This window comes from Mchenga conophoros, linkage group LG5 (assembly GCF_057382185.1).
Source record: "Mchenga conophoros isolate Kocher_MC1m ecotype Shallow Benthic linkage group LG5, M_conophoros_male_GT1.1, whole genome shotgun sequence".
Lineage (NCBI taxonomy): Eukaryota > Metazoa > Chordata > Actinopteri > Cichliformes > Cichlidae > Mchenga > Mchenga conophoros.
This window is the reverse complement of record NC_140530.1, coordinates 41,372,568-41,395,396: the sequence shown is the minus strand read 5'-3', so window position 1 is coordinate 41,395,396 and position 22,829 is coordinate 41,372,568. Positions and strand designations below refer to the sequence as shown.

Genomic DNA, 22,829 nt, shown 5'->3' with positions numbered 1-22,829 from the left:
AAACCATTTCTAGTTGACCCCAAGCATCTTCTTATGTGTTAAGTCTTTGATGGTAGGCGAAATATCAAGCCTCACAGTTCAGCATCACGTGACGCCAACACGTCGGAAGTGAATGAGAAGCAGGACCATCAAAGAATCCCGAACAGGAACAGGGAAGCTGGCGACTGACCGTGAGACACACCAGCCAATCATGTTGTTACACACTTGAGAGGTTCACAACGACTTCAGCAGAACAAATATGTCGTTTTAATGTTGTTGTGTTGGGAGCAGTGTAGGTGAGCGTATGACTGTGTGTTTCTGTGCGCTTGCTCTTTGTGCATTGCTTGGCAGGTCACACCGCCATGTAAGCTGATCCTCACGGAGCTCAGGCTGATTTGGGGAACAATGCAGGAGGCGGAACACGTCCGCGTTGTTTCTGACGGCTCGAACGAGCCGCTGGAGAGCCTGAGAACGTGATCCTCATTACTGCCAACAGCTCACATGGACTCAGGTCCAGGCCAAACACAGAGGAGTCATTAAAAGAGCGGGACCAAGACTAAACATGAGTTTGTGATCATTCTGTCAGTGTTCATTGACTCTGATGGTTTGGCTGCTTGTTTTATACGACATTCAATGTCACAAAAGTCCACATGAATAAAAACAAAAACCTGCTGTGTTTTCATATAAATCTGGAAACAATCGCAAAGTTTGAGGACTCAGAAAAAAAAGATTTCAGATGCTGCTTACATCCAGATCCAGGGGAAGCAGCTTTGTGCTCCCGACCGTGTTAGCAGCTTTTTATGAAAGACCAGCCTCCACTGAAGCAGCGTTCAGGTGACTTATCAGAAGTTTGCTCAGGTAACATCCGAGTCCCACCTGGGAACTCCTCCTGATCTCTCCAGCCAATCCTTTTGATTCCACCAGATATTCTGAGCAAAGAGATGTCTGCAACCATCAGGGCAGCCAAGCTCCTCAAAGGCGAACCTCCACAGCTTAAAAATACACCCAAAAGCTGCAGTTCCTCCAATGTCCACCAGAGGCTCTAGCAGTGAGTCAGTTCCATGTTAAAATGTTAAAGCTTTACAGCAAAGATTAGCATGTTCACAGCCTGATACCAACACTGTTATTGTCTCTATACATAAGTTTGTCCTTCAAAAAACTGTAAGGGGTGAAAATGTTTTTATAACTCACCTGTTTAAATGGTTTTAAGGCTTAAAGTTTGCGTTGTTAGGTGGATGGTGACCAGAGATGGGTAGTAATGCGTTACTGTAATCCGATTACTTTTTCAGGTAACGAGTAAAGTTAGGGATTACTATTGCAAAAACGGTAATTAGATTACCGTTACTTTCCCGTAGTAACGCTGTGTTGCTGCGTTACTAAAACCGTGATTTTTTGCGAGAATGTCTCATGACAGTGACGTAAGCGAGTGCGACGTTTGTGACAACAGCTGTGTGCAGATCAACAATGGATCATATATCGAGTGCGGAGAGAGTATGAGCGTGCAGCGTTTAAAGCGTGGAAGTACTGACCTTACTTTGAGTTTGATTCCATAAAAAGTGACAAAAACATTAGTGTCCGCTGTGCGTGGGAAGAAAACTTCTTTTTACAGCGAAAAAAACCCCCTAAACTTCCAACAAGCACCGAGTAGCTACGACGTAATGGGAAACTCACAGAGAAACTCGCGGATTCTTCCACTGACCGCGGCACACCTGCACCAGGGTAAACCTCCGCCTGCTTTACAGGTGAAAATAGAGCAACAGGACCGCTGAGTCTTTGACTTTATTTATTTTCTGCTGTGTTTTACTTGCATCTATTTGAAAGACTGAGTGTAAACACACAAAATATTTTATTTTATGTGCTGGAATGTGCAGAAAATAGGTTTCAATGTTAAACTAATTTATTCAAGTCAGAATGTTGCATATAATTACATTTTTGCTTGATGCATAAAGTTAAAAGATTAAAACTAATAAAACAAGTTTTAAAAAGAGACTTTTCCATTTGATTACATTTTGTATGATGATTATGTAGAAAAAGTAGAATTGGGCTGAAAGATCTATCACTTTATCACCTCTTCAGGTTGTAAATCGTGTTTTTAAAAAGTAACTAAGTAACTAAGTAATTAATTACTTTCGAAAATAAGTAATCAGTAAAGTAATGGGATTACTTTTGGGGGGAAATAATCAGTAATTAGTTACTGATTACTTTTTTCAAGTAACTTGACCAACACTGATGGTGACACAGGCGGCTGTAGCTGCTGAAGCCTTTGGAGCATTTTTACTGCAATTATTCACAGTCACCTCAAGGCTCTCTGTGTTGTAAGGTAGACAATATAAAGCTCCAATATAAGCGACAATATGTTATCTGACCAATAATATGGCTGCTGTGCAGAAGTCCTGGCAGAAGAAGGCTGTAGTGGTCCCAAATCCAGATTTCACAACCCCCTGTGACTCCAGAGTGCACAAAACTTTCATCACACAACACGTGGATTCTATTTTCAGAGGTTTAGTTTTGCTCATGTAAGTGATTCAGATGCTCATTATGTGCAAAACGATCAGATAATCAGAGAGGCCAGATATGAAATCCTGTAACACTCATTCTGAATCAGCGAGCCTTCATCACCAGCTCAGGAAATTCCAGTCATTCCTCTGTAATTCCTGCTATCACTGCCTCCGTCTCACACACATAAGGCAGAGCCTCTCTCTCGCTCTTCCTCCCCTCCTCCCTGTCAACACTACGTCTGTCCTCCACCTCTCACCCTTCACCTCCGACACTCAGCCAGACTTAATAACAGGAAGTGATCGAGTCCCTGCTGTGCCAGGAAGAAAACTGGGGCGAGTGCAGCCAAAGATACGGATCTTAAAAAGCTCTCGGAGGAGGATTTTTCTTTCTGCAGTCAGTGTTTTCATCCCATTTCCTTCAGAATTTAACAAAACTTTATTTAAAACTTTCCATAGAAACATCGCATACTTCAGTTTGCAACAGTATTAATTTATATTATATTCATATATAATATAACTACCATTAGATTCACATGGACTGCATGCAGCAGCCTGTCACCACAGCCACCTCCTCCTGGATATCCACTCTGTATCAAACAGCAGTTTTCAAAATTAATATTAACTGATTATTGATTATCCATAAGCGATAAATGGAGCTTATAAATCTGAAATCCGACATTTCTTCTGTTCTTATAAAACACTGTGTCATAGCTGCAGGTGGAGGTCTGTGGCAGAGTTGTATCACTGTAGTTGTAGCATGACACATCTGCCAATGATCCATTTAAATTCAGTGAGAAAGGTCAATAACGGCCATTTAAACCTATGTGAACATTTTCTTTCAGCACCAAAATCGCATGCTAACAACATATGACATCGACTAACTGGATATAACAACGTCTGAGGTAGAGGTGGGTTGTAAAGCAGCTTGCAGAGCTGATCAGCTGGATGTTTTGAAGGTTGTCAGGTGAGCAATCAGGTGATGTGAGCATCCTTATATGCAAAGTCACTGACCTCGCAACATCCACCAGATCAACACCAGTGCATCATGGGTCAGGAGGAGAGTTCGGCTTGATGTCCAGGCCTTTTTCATTTTCACTTGTTTGGATCACCCAAAAGGAAAACCTTTTACAGAAGATCCATAAAAATAAGAGACTTTAAATGTCAAAAGTTTTTGAAAAATTTTCTGCTTTATGTGTGGCTGAACCCTAAATATGACCTGATGGATGTTAAAGCAGAGTTAGGGTCAGACTGAAACACACATGAAGCACCAAGTAGAGGAAACAAACAGTAATATTAACTTTACAGATGTGCTGTAATCCACTTTATTGAACAAAGCCATATCCTTTAATACAATCCCAGTGCAGACACTGGTCTTTAATATTGTTCAACAGTTATTCCAAACACATTTGTTTACGTGTGTACTGATTTTTTGTGGGCTGTCCAGGTATATGTGGTGACTTATTTTGGTTTTGTGCATCTAAGGCAACGATTCGATCGATTTACTAGCAGACAATCATATCATTTTTATTTGAAAATGAAAATGATGATGCAGGTAACTATATTTTATTTATTTTCTCATTAAACATCTTGTCAAGGTCTGGCTGGCAGACCGTGGGGATATGGGGAATGAGGAGCCAAAACGCAGGTTTCTGCGATGGAAACTGCACTTTATTTACAGTGAAAGCTGTAAACACAATAACTCCCCGTTTCTCCCTTGACTCCCATGTGTGTGCTCCCCTCTGACGTCTGTGCTCATGCTCCCCGCTGTCCTGTTTCCGCACACCCCGTGCGTGCTGCCTTTCTGGTCCACTCCTCCACCTGCAGGAAAACCACAGAAACAGCTGTCAACACTGACCCCCGCGGGCATACACGAACTGCACTCTTATACACTGCCACACACTAACTTTGGATGACAACGCAATGATCCCGCGCCGGTGGGAGCTCCAACACTCTCCAAAGTAGCTCCCCCGACGAGCCCTGATCACCAACAGGTGTGGCAGGAACTTCAGGTGTGGCCAGTCCTCCCGCAGGGCCACAACCATCAGGCCTGCAGGTGGCTGTGCTCCATCCTCCAGCCACACCCGCAGACACGCACACGTACACACCCACACCCTGCCTATACATATAATGAGTGGAACACAGATTAACACACACATCACCAAATAATAACGATAATAATAACAACAACAGTCAAAACTGCTCACGGACCCCTGAGTCCTCCAGAGCCGGTCCGTGACACATCTCCTGTTTCAATAGTGGATTCATGTGAAACATGGGTAAAGTTTCAAATAATAAAGTCAGTGTATGTATGGGTCATTCCTGTGAGCCAAAACAGTCTTTTTTTACTCTTGGATCTGCATGATGTCAAAGAGAGGGGATATCCCTTCAGACGATGAGCAGAATACGATAAAGGCTGATTATTTTGAACGGGGAATCATGCAAAGCTACTCATGTCTTGGAGTACAAGAATAAAAAGCTGGAGATTGAAATGAGCACCAAAGGTTGAACATCAACCTGCAGCATCAGGTGGCGCAAGCTTCTAAAGCAAATTAATGGACATATTTGTACTGATGAGCAGTGTTGGTCAAGTTACTTGAAAAAAGTAATCAGTAACTAATTACTGATTACTTCCCCCAAAAAAGTAATCCCATTACTTTACTGATTACTTATTTTCAAAAGTAATCAATTACTTAGTTACTTAGTTACTTTTTAAAAACACGATTTACAACCTGAAGAGGTGATAAAGTGATAGATCTTTCAGCCCAATTCTACTTTTTCTACATAATCATCATACAAAATGTAATCAAATGGAAAAGTCTCTTTTTAAAACTTGTTTTATTAGTTTTAATCTTTTAACTTTATGCATCAAGCAAACATTTAATTATATGCAACATTCTCTGACTGGAAGAAATTAGTTTAACATTTAAACCTATTTTCTGCACATTCCAGCACATAAAATAAAATATTTTTTGTGTTTACACTCAGTCTTTCAAATAGATGCAAGTAAAACACAGCAGAAAATAAATAAAGTCACAGACTCAGCGGTCCTGTTGCTCTATTTTCACCTGTAAAGCAGGAGTGGGGCAGGCGGAGGTTTACCCTGGTGCAGGTGTGCAGCGGTCAGTGGAAGAATCCGTGAGTTTCTCTGTGAGTTTCCCATTACGTCGTAGCTACTCGGTGCTTGTTGGAAGTTTAGGGGTTTTTTTCGCTGTAAAAAGAAGTTTTCTTCCCACGCACAGCGGACACTAATGTTTTTGTCACTTTTTATGGAATCAAACTCAAAGTAAGGTCAGTACTTCCACGCTTTAAACGCTGCACGCTCACACTCTCTCTGCACTCGATATATGATCCATTGTTGATCTGCACACAGCTGTTGTCACTAACGGCGCACTCGCTTACGTCACTGTCATGAGACATTTTCACAAAAAAAATCACGGTTTTAGTAACACAGTAACGCAGCGTTCCTACGGGAAAGTAACGGTAATCTAATTACCGTTTTTGCAATAGTAATCCCTTACTTTACTCATTACTTGAAAAAAGTAATTGGATTACAGTAACGCGTTACTGCCCATCTCTGCTGATGAGAGACATAGGATTAAATCGGTTCGTAAGGTTACGTAACTCCTGCAAATGCTGTTAGTAAAAGTGATGACACTGTCTGTAATAATTAAGTAAGATGTGAGATCAAAAATAATGAATAATGAATTTAATACGGGTGACATAAAACGCAATAGTTCTGCTTTGAATTCGCTGCAGGAAGAGTAAATATGTGCAGCTCATCTGGGTGCTGTGCAGAAAAACATTCAGGTTGATGAGAAAGAAAATGTCATCAGCAAAGAAGTGGGGCAAACGTTGCACATTATTGAAGAACACAATGTTCTGTGTGTGTTTAGAAAGGTTAGAGAAGGAGGGCGGAGAGGGAAACAGAGAGTGGAACGAGCGAGTCCAAAGTTCAGGTGGGTGTGATGTTCGCCTCCCTCCCCCTTTCACCTCCCATTAGTCAGCGAGCCACTACAAAAATACAACACAAAGGGCTAAAGCAGAAAGAGAGGCGCAGTTACAGGAAGGCTGTATGAGTGAACAAAGAGATGATGGATGGGAAAAGAAAAAAGAGGCAATGAAAGACAACTTACAGTGCACGAAAGGGTCAAATATGAACTTATTGATCAGATATTCAGAGATGTAGCTTTGAGCATTTGAGAGAAAACATGTCAGCAAACTAAAAGTACAATAATGAAAACAGAGGAAATGAAGCTTGCTCTGATGGCTAATCTGACTGCTGCACTGGAGAAGATGAAAGTAGAAAAATAGAAAATAGATCTCTACACATGATGCAGTATACAGATAATAAAAGAGGCCGAAAACAGAAACATCATTCACATCATCCAAGTCTTCAACAGGCCTTGAAAAGCACTTTAATAACAGCCTAATTGAATTTTTAAAGTTGCTTTATGCAATTTTAATTATTATTACCACTTTTAACAGGAAGAAGCCTCCGGTAGAACCAGGCGGGGGGGGGGCTATCTGCCGCGACCGGACACATTAAGTAATAAATGAACACATTAGAAGCTGTGTCTATTTCCCAGATTGATGTGAGCGTGTACAGTCCTGATATTAGTGCTGAGCTGTAACCGTCTGAATCTTTAGGTGGAATTTCAGAGGGCGGAGCTTTGCACCAGCCAGTGACAGTGATTGTTCTCTTAAGAGGTCCCAAATAAAGTGACAAAATCAAAGCCGAAAAAGTGAAGCTAGAGTGCCACAACCTGCAGTTACTCTAATGTCCACCAGAGGCTCCAGCAGTCAGGCATTCCCCATTGACTCCCATGTTAAAACATCCAATTTTACAGCAGAAAAAAACACTTTTACAGTCTGATACAAAAACTGTTCAGGCCTCTGTGGATATTTTCCTCTTCATGATAACTGTACATTTTTATCATTCACCTGTTTGGACTGCATAACAGCTTCAGATTAAGGCTTAAAGTAGACTTCACCTCTCCATCACTGTATTGTTGGAGCCTTTTGTAGCATTTTTAATTAAATACAAATCCTTGGGAAATAAGAGAGCAGCCAAAAGTAGAAGGAAATGATCAATAATAGGGTTTACTGTGAAATGAGAGGAGACAAAATGATAGGTGGGAGAGTGTAGTAGGTACTGAAATACCTGACTAACTGATTGAACAAAGGTGTGGTAGAAACAAGGTGTGAAACAGAATAAAGTCTGGAGGTAGATCCAGCTGAAGTGTGTGGCAGCATTTCAAAATAAAACAGGAAATGACAGAAACTCCACATCAGCCTGGGATTGGTGGGTGACTGAAAGGATGCTTAGTGGAGTGGAACCAGCTGAGTAGTGAGGAGGGGCAAGTCATGAGACTCTGCTGGTGCGAAGAGATAGTCAGGCTGAGGTTTGAAACAACCACAGAAATGAAGCACAGGAGCAGAAAAACCACCGTCATCCAGAGTTTACAGATGACTGAAAGAAAAAACAGTTCTGTGATGAAACTGCAGGATGGAGCGAGGCCTCAGCACACTTCATTAGAAAGAAAAGGAGGATTATTAGATTAAAGCTGATGTCTCATAGTGACTGACCCTACAGACAGAAACCAGGGTGGAAAAGTCTGTGCCTGTGAAGGCGAGCAGGTGTGACTCACTCAGGTGTAACAGCAGCTCCTGTTATTTCAGACTGGATAATGGTGTTATTGCAGACGCCTCGTCACTCTTTCCACCATCATGAAATTAGACTGCAAAGAAACCCGCTGTGCAACGAGGCAACAACCATCGCATTCACACCCTCACACACACTGAATAAAATAACTCCCCAGAGTTTAAGACATGATTTTAGCATGAAAAATGTTCCGTGTTTGCTCAGCCGTCCACTGTTAGTGGAGAAGTAATGATGCGTAACGATGCTACGGTCAGTTTATTAGATTTGGGTACACACACACACACACACACACACACACACACACACACACACACACACACACACACACACGTTGGTGTTTGTATATGTGTGAGAACTCTCGCTCACACGTCACACACATTCTGGCCCCTTAAACCTAATTCAACTTTTCTGCACTTTCTATTAAAAAGAAGTTACGGCAAGTTTGTGAGTCACTGAAATTCAGTATTTCACAAGATTAATTATGTTTGCAGATAAAATTTCAATATTAACTCAGCCCAGAATCAGAATATTTCATCCCCGTGTCCTCAGTGGTAACTTTTTTGGTAGGTAATTAAACATGTTAAGTAACTAAAGTTAATGAATTCAGCACTTTTCAAGAACAAGTCACAAAGTGCTTCATGATGTAAATAAGATGAAATGGTATACAGGAGGACTGCACAGGTCTGCTTTCCACGCTTGTCCATCCTATGACGGTCTTGTGTGCGTCGTGTTGAGTTCTACGTCTCCTGTCTCATTAACCCTGATTTGTTGCCGATGTGTTTCCTGGTGTTTCCCATCTCCCTAATTACCCGGAGTCTATATGTTCCCCATGTCCTCCCCACTAGGTAGTGTGCTTCCCTCCTCTTCTGATTCTCAGTTTTTAGTTGTGTAGCTCCATCTCAGCTGTGTTTGATTTAACAAATATTAATAAATCCACCCTTTGAGTTTATATTCCATCTCTGGAGTACTGCACTGGGCTCTTATTGCTGCCCTAAAAGTAAGTCAAGTAAAAATTGCAGTTCTTCTTTGATAATAGTAAAAAAGTTTAGCATTGAAATACACTTACAGGAACAAAAACCACACTTTGCAGTACATTTGACCACTAACATGCCTGCTGTGTGGATAATTGTATTAACAGACTGTCCAAAAAGTCTGAGCTCCAGTTTGGGGAGTGATATTGATTTGGATGTAACTGAGCACTAACTAGCCAGGCTCTGTGTCTGTGATGCTCCCATACAGTCTGTGGATGCAGTTTAAAGTAAAGACTTAGATTGGCCCCATAGAACAACACTGACTAAACCTGTGACACTGGAGTATAAAACCAGTAGGCGACGTCATCGTGGCCACATCCATATTTTATCAACTGTCTGTGGTTGGACGTGATGGCCTCAGAGGATGTTCCTGCTTTCACACATTGAGTTCTGCAGCAAAAAGTTCAAAGGCTCTGCAAACATAAAGGCCTGTCACTGAGCGGGAAGCAGCTTGAGGCGAAGCCGAGCAGGTACGCACACAGGCATGCAGCTCTGCAGAAACTGGGTTACCTGACTGTGCGCTGTCTCTGAGGGAGCTTTGTGCCTGAGTCGACGCTAAAATTTCAAACGCTTTGCAGGTGTCCCGTCACCAAAATACCCGCCATTGTTCTGCGCGGCTGTAAAAACTAAATGTTTGACTGCTGATATAAATTTTACAGCCGCTGTCTTATGTAAGCAGGCAGAAACACAGACACACGGCCCTGTGTGAGACACTGCGTTTGTGTAGTTTGACCTTTGCTAAACTTTGTTGTTAAATATAACTGAGATGATCCTGGCAAAAGATTCTACTGAATAAACTATTAAAAGTTAGAAAACAGGAAGCACGAGGACCTGACCTCGACTGGATCCAGCTGAGACGTGTGTTTATATTAGTGGAAGTAATAAGTGTTGAAAATTGATTGTAGAAGGAAAAAAATGGATTCATGGGAAGAAAGGATTACAAAATAAAACAGGAAATGGCTCTTTTAGGCTCTTTGTGCTGGTCTTTTTAAATTCAATGTTACTTTTATAATAACAGTCTTAATGTGCAAAGTTCTGTCCGGGTTGTAGTGGATCAAATACTTATTTCAGTCAGTGAAATGCAAATCAGTTTGTAACTTTTATGTGGTGTTACTGTGGAGCGCTGGCTGGTATTCTGCCTCGCTGCGTTAAGATAAAGCTACTATAGAAATAGAGAAGCTCATTTCTTTGTGAGTAAACTTCAGACGGGGATCAAATGCTTTCCTCCACTGTGTGGTTGTATGAACTGGCCGGCTGTGTGTGGTGGGAGAGGAAAAACTTTATTTTGGGTAAAATCTACAAACGTTTTCATGGACTTCCTTCTAGAAGAACTTAAATTGCACTGAATTTAAAGCTCGATGTTATGTTACTGCACGCTAACGTGCTTCTTTTCTTTTGTCTCTGTATTTTTTTATTCTTTAGGATTTATCGTTCTTTTGTGTGCCTTTTGTGTAGCACTTTACACAGATGATCCAAGGCCTCACTTTGGTCCAGGTCACCCTAACAGACTGATGATGTAACTAAATATAAAACTGGGAGGAGCAAAAAAATATGACATCATGATTGGCTCATTGTGTGTTTTCTGGTAAGGCCATTACGGGTTTTTTTTTCTTTTTTATTTGAACAGTGTGCACTATTAAAGAGATCTTAAATGTCTTAACGTTAATCTGGTGTAAATCTGCAGAAAATCTGCTGTAATTCATCAAATCTTTTATCTCCGCTCACTTCCTGCTCTTCTCTGCCTCTTCAGTTTTCACAGCCTTCAACCTTTTGGCTTTAAGCAGCTGAAACAAAAACAAAACTCAAGTCAGGTTCCTCTGAAGACATGCAGCCCTTTGTCCTTGGATCATGTGGTGGTGTGTTTCTGCATGCGTGTGCATTGTGGGAGATCACACACACACACACAGTGCAGCTGCCGGCCTCCTTGACTACCAGCCGTCAAACAAAAAAAATCTTTTCAAAACCAGCCTCAGGAACCGACGGAGAGATGATTAAATTCTCCATGCAAGGAGTTCAAAAGCAATAAAAAATGAAATGAAAACACGGGCGGTGTGCAACACAAAGACCTCATTGTTGCTGCGCAAAGGAATGCCTACAAGTGTGTGTGTGTGTGTGTGTGTGTGTGTGTGTGTGTCTGTGGGCAGAGGCCATGAGGAATGTGAGTTTTTGCATGGAGACAAAAGGTGGCCTATGACTGGGAGAGAGGCAGCGAGGAAGAGGCACAGAGAGGGAAACAGAGGAAGAAACAGACAGAAGGCAGGAGCTGCTCTCATTTCTATGCTAATACGTTAGCTTACACTTGTGTTAGCGTTTGCAAAGAAAGGCGACGAGTTAATCTCAAAGTTGTGTTTTGCTTTGCTTAGAATGAGCTACATGTTTAATATTTTTTTACTAATGTTAATAAAGATTGCTCCTCTGTAAGTGATGAAGTATGAAACCTGCTTCTGTGTTTATTAAGGCTGTTGTGTTTTTAACATGTTTTAAAGCTTTGGATCTTGTTCTATTTAATCTGAACAAGCCCCTAAAAAGAGCCAAAAATGACACAATCCAGAATGAAACTGCTTGTTTGATGGAGGACAGGTACGTGGCAACAAGCAAACGATGGCTTTAAACTCAGGAACTTGCAGAAACACAGAGCAACGAGGTTCCCAATCACGATGCAGACGGCCTGATGACAACTGAGAGCTGAAGCTGGTCCTTAAATACTGACAGAAGGGTCGCCACTATAAAAATGATGATCTCGCCAAAAATAAATTACTTATTTTCGATGATCCCTAACAAACCATCACAAGATTGGTTCAGATCTCTGGATTCATATATTTCCAAATTCCTTTGGAAAAATAAACCCCGCATATCAGCTTAAAAACGCTACAAAGAACCAAGGATAGAGGAGGATTAGACCTGCCTAATTTTCACCAATACTTCTTAGCCAACAGGCTTCAGTTCATCTCAGAATGGTCAAAACATACCTTCTTAGTTGAGCCCTGGCTAGATGTTGAACAGGCACTATGCAAGGATCTAGAGATTTCAGACCTACCATTTATTAGCTCAAACATCAAAAGACATGAATGCTTTAAAAGTATCAACATCAGCTTTTCTCTAACAGCATGGTGGGAGTTTCTAAAAATAACGGAGTCTTCATTAATCCCATGCAAACGTACACCTATCTGGAATAACCCTGACATATTACAAAACAATAATATGATTAATTTCCCAGAATGGAGTTGTAAAGGAATTAAATACTTAGAACATATATTAGAGGGAACAGAATTTATTCCATTTGACAGACTAGTTGCACAATATGGGATCAACAAGACAAGGTTTTTAGAATATCAACAAATTAAATCCATAGTAAAAAAGAAATTTAACCTCAGTCAAGTTGAATTACAAACACCACTAAGTGCGGCACATTTTCTTACTCTTAAATCCCCCAAATTATTATCTAAAATATACAGAACACTTTCTAAATTAGATGAATCAATATCCCTTCATACTGCAAAGTGGGAAGCAGATTTATCAGTCAACCTAGACCAAAACTTCTGGTCTCAGGTTTGCTTAAAAACTTTTAAATTGATTAAAAATCCCAGTCTGCAATTAATACAATACAAAATACTTCATAGAGTGCACTATACAGGTCATCGGATGTTCAAGATGGGCTTTACATCTTCCAACAACTGCTCACACTGTCAAGGCAATACACCAGACAATTACATCCACGCTCTTTGGTTCTGTCCACCAGTGCAGAAGTTTTGGTGCGAGATATGTGAAGACTTATCAAAATGTCTGAAATGTAACATTCCAACTTCCCCCTTAGTGTGTTTGTTGGGCAGCTTAGATAATGTCACTTCAGAAAAGAATATGGCCCATATGATCTTCACTGCCCTATGCATAGCCAAGAAAACTGTCCTCATGAACTGGAAAAATAAAAATAATCTTAATTCTAACCAATATAGAAATTATCTATTAGATTACATTAGTCTTGATACAGCCTCTGCCACCACATCAGATCAATTGCTCTGGGCTCCTTTTATCAGCTCCATCACCTAGTGGGGGTGGGGGGTCATAGTTTGGTCCCGCCTTCACTGTTGTGATTGGTGTGGGGGTAGGGACAGGCTTAGGGCGTCGGGGGGTTCCCCGGAGGCATCTTCCTTGGGGGGCTCAACCCGGGGTAGCGGTCACGTCCGGTTGGGGGCTCTGTTGGCTCTCAGGTGACTGTTTCCTCGTGGCTGCGTGCAGCGGGGCTAGGGGAGGGTCTGTGCTGACGGACGTGGGTTACTGACCTGGTAGCCTGGCTGCCCCTGGGTGGGTCCGGGATGGGCGTGAGGTTCTGGGGGCGCTCCGTCTCTGGGCTGGGACCCGGACCGGGCCTCGGGGGCTCGGGTCCTGGTTGGTGTGTTGCCGGGGTTGTGGGCGGGTGGGTGCATGGGGGCCCGGCCCTGGAGCAGGGTGCCGCCGGTGCGTCGAACCGCCTGGGGGGCTCTTCAACTGGTGGGGAAGATTGTCACATCTTGCAGGAGCTTTCCTCTCTTCAGGAGCTCCCTCTGCAGGAGGGGGAGATACAGGAGAGGTGGAGGAAGATCTCAGCCTGGGCGTTTACTGTCTTATGTAGTCTGGAAGATGAGTGGATGGTGGGGTGGGTGCAGTTTTCTCTGTGGTGGGGTTGGGTGGACTGTCCCGGGCTCTGTGGGGCCGGGGGGCGCTGCTGCACTGGGCCCGGTCTGGATGGGCCTGGGCCCCCTTTCCCTGGCGGGTCGTGGAGTATGGGGGTGCCTACTGGGGTCAGCGGGGGAGCTGGCCCCAGGGAGGGGTTACCTGCCCCTCCCTTCCTTCCCTCCCCATCTCCAGCTGCCTCTCTCTTCCCGCTCCACCACAACCACCCACACATGCAGGGCCTTGGAGTAGGGGTATGTCACCAGGGTGCAGAGGAGGCTACCCCCCCCCCCCCCCTCTGTCCCCTTCTGGCTGCCTCTGCCTCAATTTTATCCCACAACTTAGACATTCACATTATTCACACTCTCATTACACATACATATAGGATCTTGGGGGTGGGCACGATACACGGAGTCCAAAGTACCATCAGGGTGTACACCCCACCCCTGGCATCGTTGCCCACCTCTCAATTTTAAATACACGTAGACATTGAGGGCTAGCAGGAGGGACCATGCGCTTACCTGCTGCTCTCTGGCAGGTAGCTCCATGCCCTCCTGGGTTTTAAATGCACCTTAGAACACACATGCATCAACATTACAATGAGCGGGTGGAGGGAGGTTTGGAGTCTTCTCTCACCCCCATTCTCTGCGACCTGCTGGAGCGGGGGGGCTAGGTGGAGTTGGCCGTCCGACTGCGGTCTGGAGTGTGGGGCCTCCCTGCTGCTACGGAGTCGGGGCGGTCTGCCTCCCCCCACCGCAGGGAAAAGGGTAACACCACCTGGGTCTGGGTGCAGTTCCCCCCTCCAGGGGCAAGGGTACCTAGACCCGGTTTGTAGAGTACGCTTGGGGAGTGTGATCGTGTGTACAGCGTCTCTTTATGTCTGTCTCCACGTTGGTTGAGTGTGGAGTGAGTGCATATGAGAGCATGAGGGTGGGAATGGATGTTTGTGTCTGTGTGTGCCTGTATGTCTGTGTCTATATGTCAGGTTGGGTGTCAGGCGCCACCTCTCTGGGGACACCTCAGGCCCTCCAAGGTTTGGAGGCCTATCTCCACCCACCACCACTTCCCCTGCCCGTGGCGGACTCCCTCAGGTGTCGGTGCGTTGGTGGTTCTTTGTGTCTGGGGGTGGGCGTCCAGGTACACACCGGCTCACTCCTTGGCGGCCGCTTATCGGGGCCTGGAGCCTGGGGCTCGCTCGGGCCCCTTCGGGGGTGGGGTGCCCCCGGCCTCTCGGCCTGGGGCTCGGTCACTCAGGCGCAGCTGGCTGCCGGCGGAGCTCACGGGCGCGTCACTGCAACTCCCCCTGACTTCTGCTCCGCGGCTGCTGAGTGAACCCTCATCTGGGACTCTCCTCAGCTCTTACTGGAACAGTGGCGCGGCTGCCCCTCTGTTGGTCTTCCTTGGTCTCTTGTGTTCTGGGGGCCTCTGGATGTCTGGAGTTTTGATCTCCTCCATACCTGCTTCACACCCCGGAGGACGGGGCTGTGGCCCCCTCACACTCCCTAGCAGATCATTACATGGAGAAACCTTTGGAATGCAAGCATGCTGATCCACACAGGTATGCACACGGGTGTTCACTGCTCGTAGACCCAAATTACACCTTTCTTGGCTGCTACTTCGAAGCACATCTGTCCTGCGTGCTGCACAACAACATTGAATATTTAGTATTTACTGCTGTTTACACTTAGCTAGATTAATGCGATGGTGTTGTGTTTAGTATGTTGCTTTGTTTTTTGTTTTTTTTGTCTTTTTTTGCTTGTTTTCTATTCTTCTCTCAACAGGTGATCCAGGAGATTTTTATTTTTTTTCTCCCCCCCTTTCTCACTGTCCCTCTCCCCTTCTGTTTTTCCTTTCCTTCCTCTTTCTTTCTCCCTTTCCTATCTCTCACTCATGTCTGTCCCGTCTGTAACATCTGAAAATAAAATATAATAAATAATAAAAACAAAGATCGACCAAATGGACCAATACGGCAATGCCACGATGATCCATTTGGCAAAGTAAATCCATTGGGTATCCTTGTTGGTCTTCAGACAACAATTCTGATGGCTAAAGAACCAAATGGGACAGGCGAAAAAAAATAAAAAAAATAAATACTGACAGATGATGAGTTTGATGAGGAACAGGTGTGGCGGCTGACGAGCGGGACTCTGGGGCTCCACCCACGGGCATATCTTGACCTCCCCAACGTGGCCTAGACTCAGAGAGAATGGAAAAGCACCAGGACAGCAGACGGATGACAGCAATGACAGTGTTGCTGACTAATAATAATAATTTTCCCATTTCAGAGACCACAGTGGGACACTGGTGAGATGGTGGTGACAGGCTAATCACTGGGAGAAGCTGACTGTCAGCAGCTTTATTCTTTCGACTTTAGTTCTTCTTCTATTTTTGAATTTGGACATTTCTGCAAACATGTTCTTAATTACGTTTTAGATCAAACAAAAGAAAACAGAAAAGCAGATTTTTGAAAACTATTTATTTGTTTGTTTATTTTTATATTTAATGCCACAACATATATAAAATATAGAGCTGTTAAATCTGAAACTGGTCTTGTTCGATAGTTTCCAGGCTTCTGGAAGTGCTTCAAATGTTTTCTTTGCCCATTGGCTGTTTTTCCCTCTTTATCAGTCCCGTCCTCGTACCTGACGACTGTCAGAGGCGTGTTTGTTTGTTTGTTTGCTAAACCATGTAAAGCTCAATGGGTGTCCCAGTTGTCGTGTTTACACAGACTTATTTAGGTGCCTTGAGGTGACTGTTGGCATAAATAACACTGAAGTGAATTTAACCAACTTTAAGCTGTATGTTTAGGCTCTTTGTTACCAGCAGCCTGTCGTGTCCTGCAGTATCTTTATTTGAAAAATGTCAAAATAACACAATTTAAAAGACATAAAACTATATTTTTGCAGCAATAAGGTGATTTCCTTGTGATTAAATGAAACTTGGCTCATTGCTGGAAACTAGACGAGAGGACAAAAGAAGGCAGGTCAGTGCAGATAAACAGTATCTGAACGTCATGTGCTTCAGAAATAAGATGTGACACAGGACCTGAGAGATGATCCACTCTGCTGAAGAATAAAGGCGCTCGTACCAAATATTGACTGTTAACAAACTTTGCAATTGTACAAACTCCTCTTTGCCTTATATCCTGTATCTGCATATGTTTGCACATGTTTCAATAAATCACGGCACCATTTTTTAAGTAGACATGTTTATGAGACTTCCTGCAAAAAATGACTGCAGCTGCTAAAGCCGTTTAAATACAGAGTTTGCCGAGCATCTGCGAAGGGTGTTAACAGCACTTTATATGCAAACAAATCCCAGTCAAGCCATTAATTGTTATACACAAGAGGCTGAGCACGGAGACTAATTCTGCACTTCTGAGTAACACACTGGACATTTTCATTTCTCTGTGAATTACAAGACCATTTTTTCTTGCATCCAAACAGATTTTCAAACATTTAACTCTTTATTTTAGTATTTTATTCATTTTGTGGGGAAAAAACAGTTTAGACCTTGACCTGAGGGGGAATAACGGGCAGAAAATTTATATAAACATGGAAACTGAGCGACTTTATGTTAAGGGGCTGTAATCAAGTCACAAAACACACACACTGATCCATCAGGCCGCACGCACACACTTTCTGAGGACCTTGGTTCCTGTAATCTGTCGTCACCTGACCTCTGACCCTTTGTGAGTGTGCTGACAGATTTAAGAGCCCCGGCTTCCTCTCAGTTTGTGTGATCTGCTTTGTGGAGGGGGTCTCGCCCACTCGAGAGCCTAGCAGGAGATTTTAAACGATTACATCAAAAGTAAAAATGTCACAGATTTCTAGGGGAGGTCGTTCTGTGGCCAAAAAGACAAAACTTAGAACATCCAGACAGATTTTAACAGCACAAAACGCACAAGACATCAACTTTATGGAGTGAAAAGACCCTAAAGTGAGTTTCACAGCCTCCCACAGAGCCTGAGGAGGTGGATGGTTTGTGAATCTTCCAATGTTAAACGAGTTTGTGTGATCATTCTCCAACATTTAAAGGTGGATTTTAGCCCAGATATTTGGGTTTTTTAAAGTTACTTATTTACCTGCGTTAACTCGGCTACTTCCTGTTTTAAAATTAAAGTGTAACCTGACCTGCTTCACCTGCATGGCTGCTTGGTATGTGCACTGCAGACAAGTGACACAGGCTGCTTACACTGGATCATTTTATTTACCTGAAAGCTTCTACAAAGTGTTGAGAGTGTGTGTGCCAGATAAAGGTAAAACAATCCAGACATGCCGATCTATAAACTGTAAAAATGTCAGATTTCAAACACCTGTGTGTGTCTGCAAAACAAAAGAAGAGAATAAAAGATAGAGACCACACACACACACACACACACACACACACACGTGGGTGTCCATATTATTTTGACTTATTCAGACATATTACTGTGATTTGTGCTCATCCAGAAGAAAATAGCTGATAGCTTGAGAGCGTCCTGAGCTACAACACATTGAGAGATGAAGGACTCACCTGCGTGATGAGGCTGAACCTCATATATAACCCAGCTATATATATATAATGTTATCGTTGAACCTAAAGCAGCCCTCACATGCTGCTGCTTTTCTAAAGCTTACTCTGACCCACTTATGGAACAAAAAGTCCCTGTGACGACAAAAACTTTTAACATATTCATAAGATAAAGGAAATAAAAACAACAAAAAGCATAAAGAGCACAGGCAGAGGATCAGGAAGTGTTAATGCTTAATCCCATCGATGCAATGAATCGATCGATTGCAACTGGAACAACGTTGGCGTCAGGTCAGAGCTGGCTGAACAATGCTGTCAGTTTAACTTCCTCCCAACATTCAAATGGAGTAAACGGAAGAAGGAAGACGTTTATGCAGATGAGGTCGGGAGAAGGAAACAGTGGAAACATGTCGGCTGCTTTCAGATGACGTCCAGGTCAAGGTTTTCAAGTTGAACATCTGGCATGAACGAACTTGCCCACAGTTTCATATGCAAAATAGAACATGAATACAACAGATAAGTGAGTTTAAATGCAAAAATCATCTGGTCCTCAGCAGGTTCTATATCTGTTTAAATACAACCTCAAAAAAACAATAACACATATTACACATATATGAATCCGACTAAATTTACATTATTTAAACAATTTTAATTGTTTTGTCTTATTAACACCAAACAGCATTCAGTAATTTAAAGACAAGATTGCTGGTTTGAAATGTGCCTATATTAAAACTGACATCCATGTATGATCTGTGCACAGTGGTGCAGTCACATGCTAACATGTCATTAGCGTGAAAGTGAAGCTAAAGAAGCAAAGTTTATTGTAAAGTGCAAAGAACTGTCACAAAAACGTTCAACAAACCTAATCAGACTTAAATCATCCATTTCAAAGAAGCTAACACAGGCTAAAGCTAAAGCTAGCAGCCTCAGTATGAGCAAAGGATCAAAACAGTTATGAGGGAAATTACAGAGACAAATGAAAAAGAGTCGATGTCCTTTTATCTGGTGAAGTTACAAACATACTGGAACATGTTTTGTCCCTGAGCCTGGTTCTGCTGGAGGTTTCTTCCTGTTAAAAGGGAGTTTTTCCTTCCCACTGTCGCCAGAGTGGTTGCTCATAGGGGGTCATATGATTGTTGGGTTTTTCTCTGTACCTTACAATATAAAGCGCATTGAGGTGCTTTATATTGTAAGGTGTATTTGTATCATTTCATTCCAGTAGCAGAGTCTTACTGTTTCATGTTGTTTTAGTGGGAAAAATATCCTGTAACTTACTGCAGTTTGGGGGGTAATGTAAAGTTTAAATGCTTTTTATGATTATAATTCCATTTTTAATTGATTTATTTTTTGATATGCTGTCTGTTATAATTCATTGAAAGAAATCTGAAATTGATAAAAATCGTTATTGGCAGGACTCACTTTTAAAAGAATGACAATCAGTGCATATCTGATGATAAACAAGAACCCTCAATATCAGACGCAATGACGTCACTTTGGCACCGACGTGAGGAGGAGGAAGTGTTGATGCTTTAATTCCATCAATGCAGCAAACAGGCAGATGCAAATATGACCACACATTAGTGGAATGTGATAACAGCTACACTGGAACATCAGCAGAGTTTCCATTTTATGCCAAACCAGTCAGGCCTGGCTGAATAACGCTGTTGTTGACCTTTAACTTCCTCTGGTTCAAAAACTCCAGAACCAGACCAGAGGTCATGTGGTTCCCCTGTTTTCCTTTAAAGAGCTCTGATGCAATAATGGAATAACCTTTTCTGCATGGCTGTATTGTATAGCTGTCACAAATTCCTAAAGCATAGGAATTTGTGTAGAGTAGTTGGGAACAACTACTCCACTACTCTCATCCAAGAGGCTAAAAAGCAAAAGGTGGAGGTGCAAACACTGACAGCACCTACAGCAGGCTCCGTATGTAGCGGATGTTGTTGACGTCTGTCTGCAATGTCCAAAGATGGACTACAAAGAGCTCATCTTTGATGCTTGTGACAGTAACTTCTCAATGGCTTAATGAGCTGCCATTGAGAGGTGCAGATTAAAGCTCAAACTGCATCTGACACAAAAGGTTTCAGAGCTGATCCAATAATTAATCCCTCTGATTCCTCTAAAGGGAACTTTAACATTTTAATAGCTTTAAATGTTTGACCACACCGCTAACAGGCTCTGAACTGCTCCAAAAAACAGAAATCAAGATCTTGCGGATGATAATTTTTCATTTTGTTTCATTTGAATCCACAACTCAGTGTCAGATGTTATCTCTTTCTTTATATAAGCAAAGAAACCATAGCAGAGATGCAGAGCGATAAGTGTGCAGAGAGATGTTGAAATCTTCTTTTGCAACCGTTGGTTCATTGATTTGAGTCTCAGAGGATAAAAGACAAAAGAGCCAGTAACACCCTGCCTGGTGCAACACGTCTTGGAAGTTCCCGTAAATGTTCCTAAAGACACAGCGAAGGTTGTGTGTGAAGGTGTGTGGACATGAAAAGGACTGCCAGAACAACAGATAAGAAAAGAATGTGTTTTCTGTGCAGCACAAAGCAGTTCAGCATACATCTGCAGACTCTGTGCTCTATATTTGGGCTCAAGGAAGTTTATATCTGTGCTTACCTGATTAGGTTAATGACTCAGTACCGAGGAAAAACCATGTTTACTTCATTCAGTTCCACGGAAAACATTTCCTAAAATAACACAGAAAACCTGAATGACACTATAAACCCAGGCCCCTACACTGTAATCACTCATTAACCAGTTAGACCTACTGATATTTTAATGATACTAAAATGACTTCCTCAACTTTGTGGGTCCCCACAAAGCTACTAAAACTCAACAGTCATGTTAGTGCCATATCTGTGTTTAAATCACACTCTCCTAAAATAACCTGAACACATCACGTCGTCCTCTGCAACAGAAAAATTAAGCTAACCCAGAAGCGCGAAAGGCTGTAGTTCCTGCAGTGTCCACATGAGGCTCCAGCATGAGTCGGTCCCCGTAGACTCCCAGGTTAAAACTTTACAGTAGAAATAAACACGTTTACATGTTTTTGGCTTCATTTGTGTTTCACATATTCAAGTTTCGTCGTGGAGGAGACACACATCAGGAGGGCATCGGGCACAAACAAACAACAACAAAAACAACAACAAAAACAACATCTCATCCTTTCATCCATTTTCAGCCGTTTATCTGGTTTATAAGCCCAGACTTCCCTCAGCCCAGCCTCCTTTTCTAGCTCATCCAGGGAGAGCACCAAGTTGTTCCCATCCCAGCCAAGAGATATAATTTCCCCAGGGAGTCCTGGGTCTGCCCCGGGGCCTAAGGAAGCTGGGGATCAGAGCACCAGGACCGCGGCGCCCGGCTGGGCTCCATAGGCACGGCCACCTGACGCTTGCCCTTATCCTGGGTCTGGTCTGAGATCCTGTTCCGGGCAGGATGGACCCTGTTCCAGGTAAACTGGAACCTTGATTTATTTTATTTTTAGATTTGCTCTGTGTGGCCCCACACCGAGGACCAGTTTGTTACGGGGGACCCTATCAGGGGCCAGTTTACCCTCACAACATTTTTATTTGAATAATAAATGACCTGTTTAAACTGTATTAAGTTTGAATTATCAGGTGGCTGGAGTCCCTGATCTCTGGATTCCCAAACACGCTTGCTGTAATATGATGGACCACCAGGTCCTTGAAGATATTGCTATTTTGAGTTATTTTTAACATTTTTGAGCATTAAAAAAAGGAACTGAGTGACCAGCCCCCTTTAAATTACAGCTTAAAATCTGGAAACTTGGTCTTTGCACTGAAACTACTGCCTGTGAAAACCAGCCGTTGTTACAGATTACCAGCTGAAACTTAGAAACCTCACAGTGACGTTACACAGTCTGGTTTCTGGTTTTATCTGACTCCATCTGACATCCTGTGCTTGATCATTTTCTGCCTTTGCAGTTCTCGTTAGCAAAACCTCATCCTGTGACCTGTAGATCTTTAGTTATGAATGTCTACTGACTGTTTGCATTCAAACAGAGGAACGATCACTCCTATGATATCCAGGTCATAGTAATCTAAAGAAAAGACTTGTTTAAGTTTCTTGAAGGTTGCATTTCTTCCCGAGCTCCTTAGATGATTATTATTACTATGAGCATTTATTCCTGCAGCCCTTTTTAGTGGCAGTGTGACAATTAACTGCGAGAAGCTGCCTCCTAATCTTGCAAGTATGATTCAGTTTAGCAAAGGTATTGTGATGCTTCTACATGCTTTATATACAGAGCATCCAGAAAGTTTTCACAGAGCTTCACTTGTTCTACATTTTGTCCTGTTACAGCCTTATTCCAAAACTGATCACATATAATGTTACATCAAAATTGTGCTAATTAATGAGGGCTGCTGTCCGGTTGGCAGATGAATCCCGATCGCTCCAGAGCATCACCAGTGATGTCTGCGCACATATCGGCATTCCCGTGACCTCTCCCTTCCCTTTGACCTCGACTAGTCT

At 42.8% G+C, this 22,829-nt stretch overlaps 1 long non-coding RNA gene across 1 annotated transcript; it reads left to right on the top strand.

The window, feature by feature from the left end:
- The first annotated feature begins 8,997 nt into the window (after positions 1–8,997).
- On the top strand, positions 8,998–11,493 carry LOC146575188 (uncharacterized). The gene is made up of 3 exons (XR_014892589.1): positions 8,998–9,136; positions 10,593–10,755; positions 10,921–11,493. It is a non-coding gene; the product is annotated as an uncharacterized LOC146575188 (long non-coding RNA).
- The last annotated feature ends 11,336 nt before the right edge of the window (positions 11,494–22,829 follow it).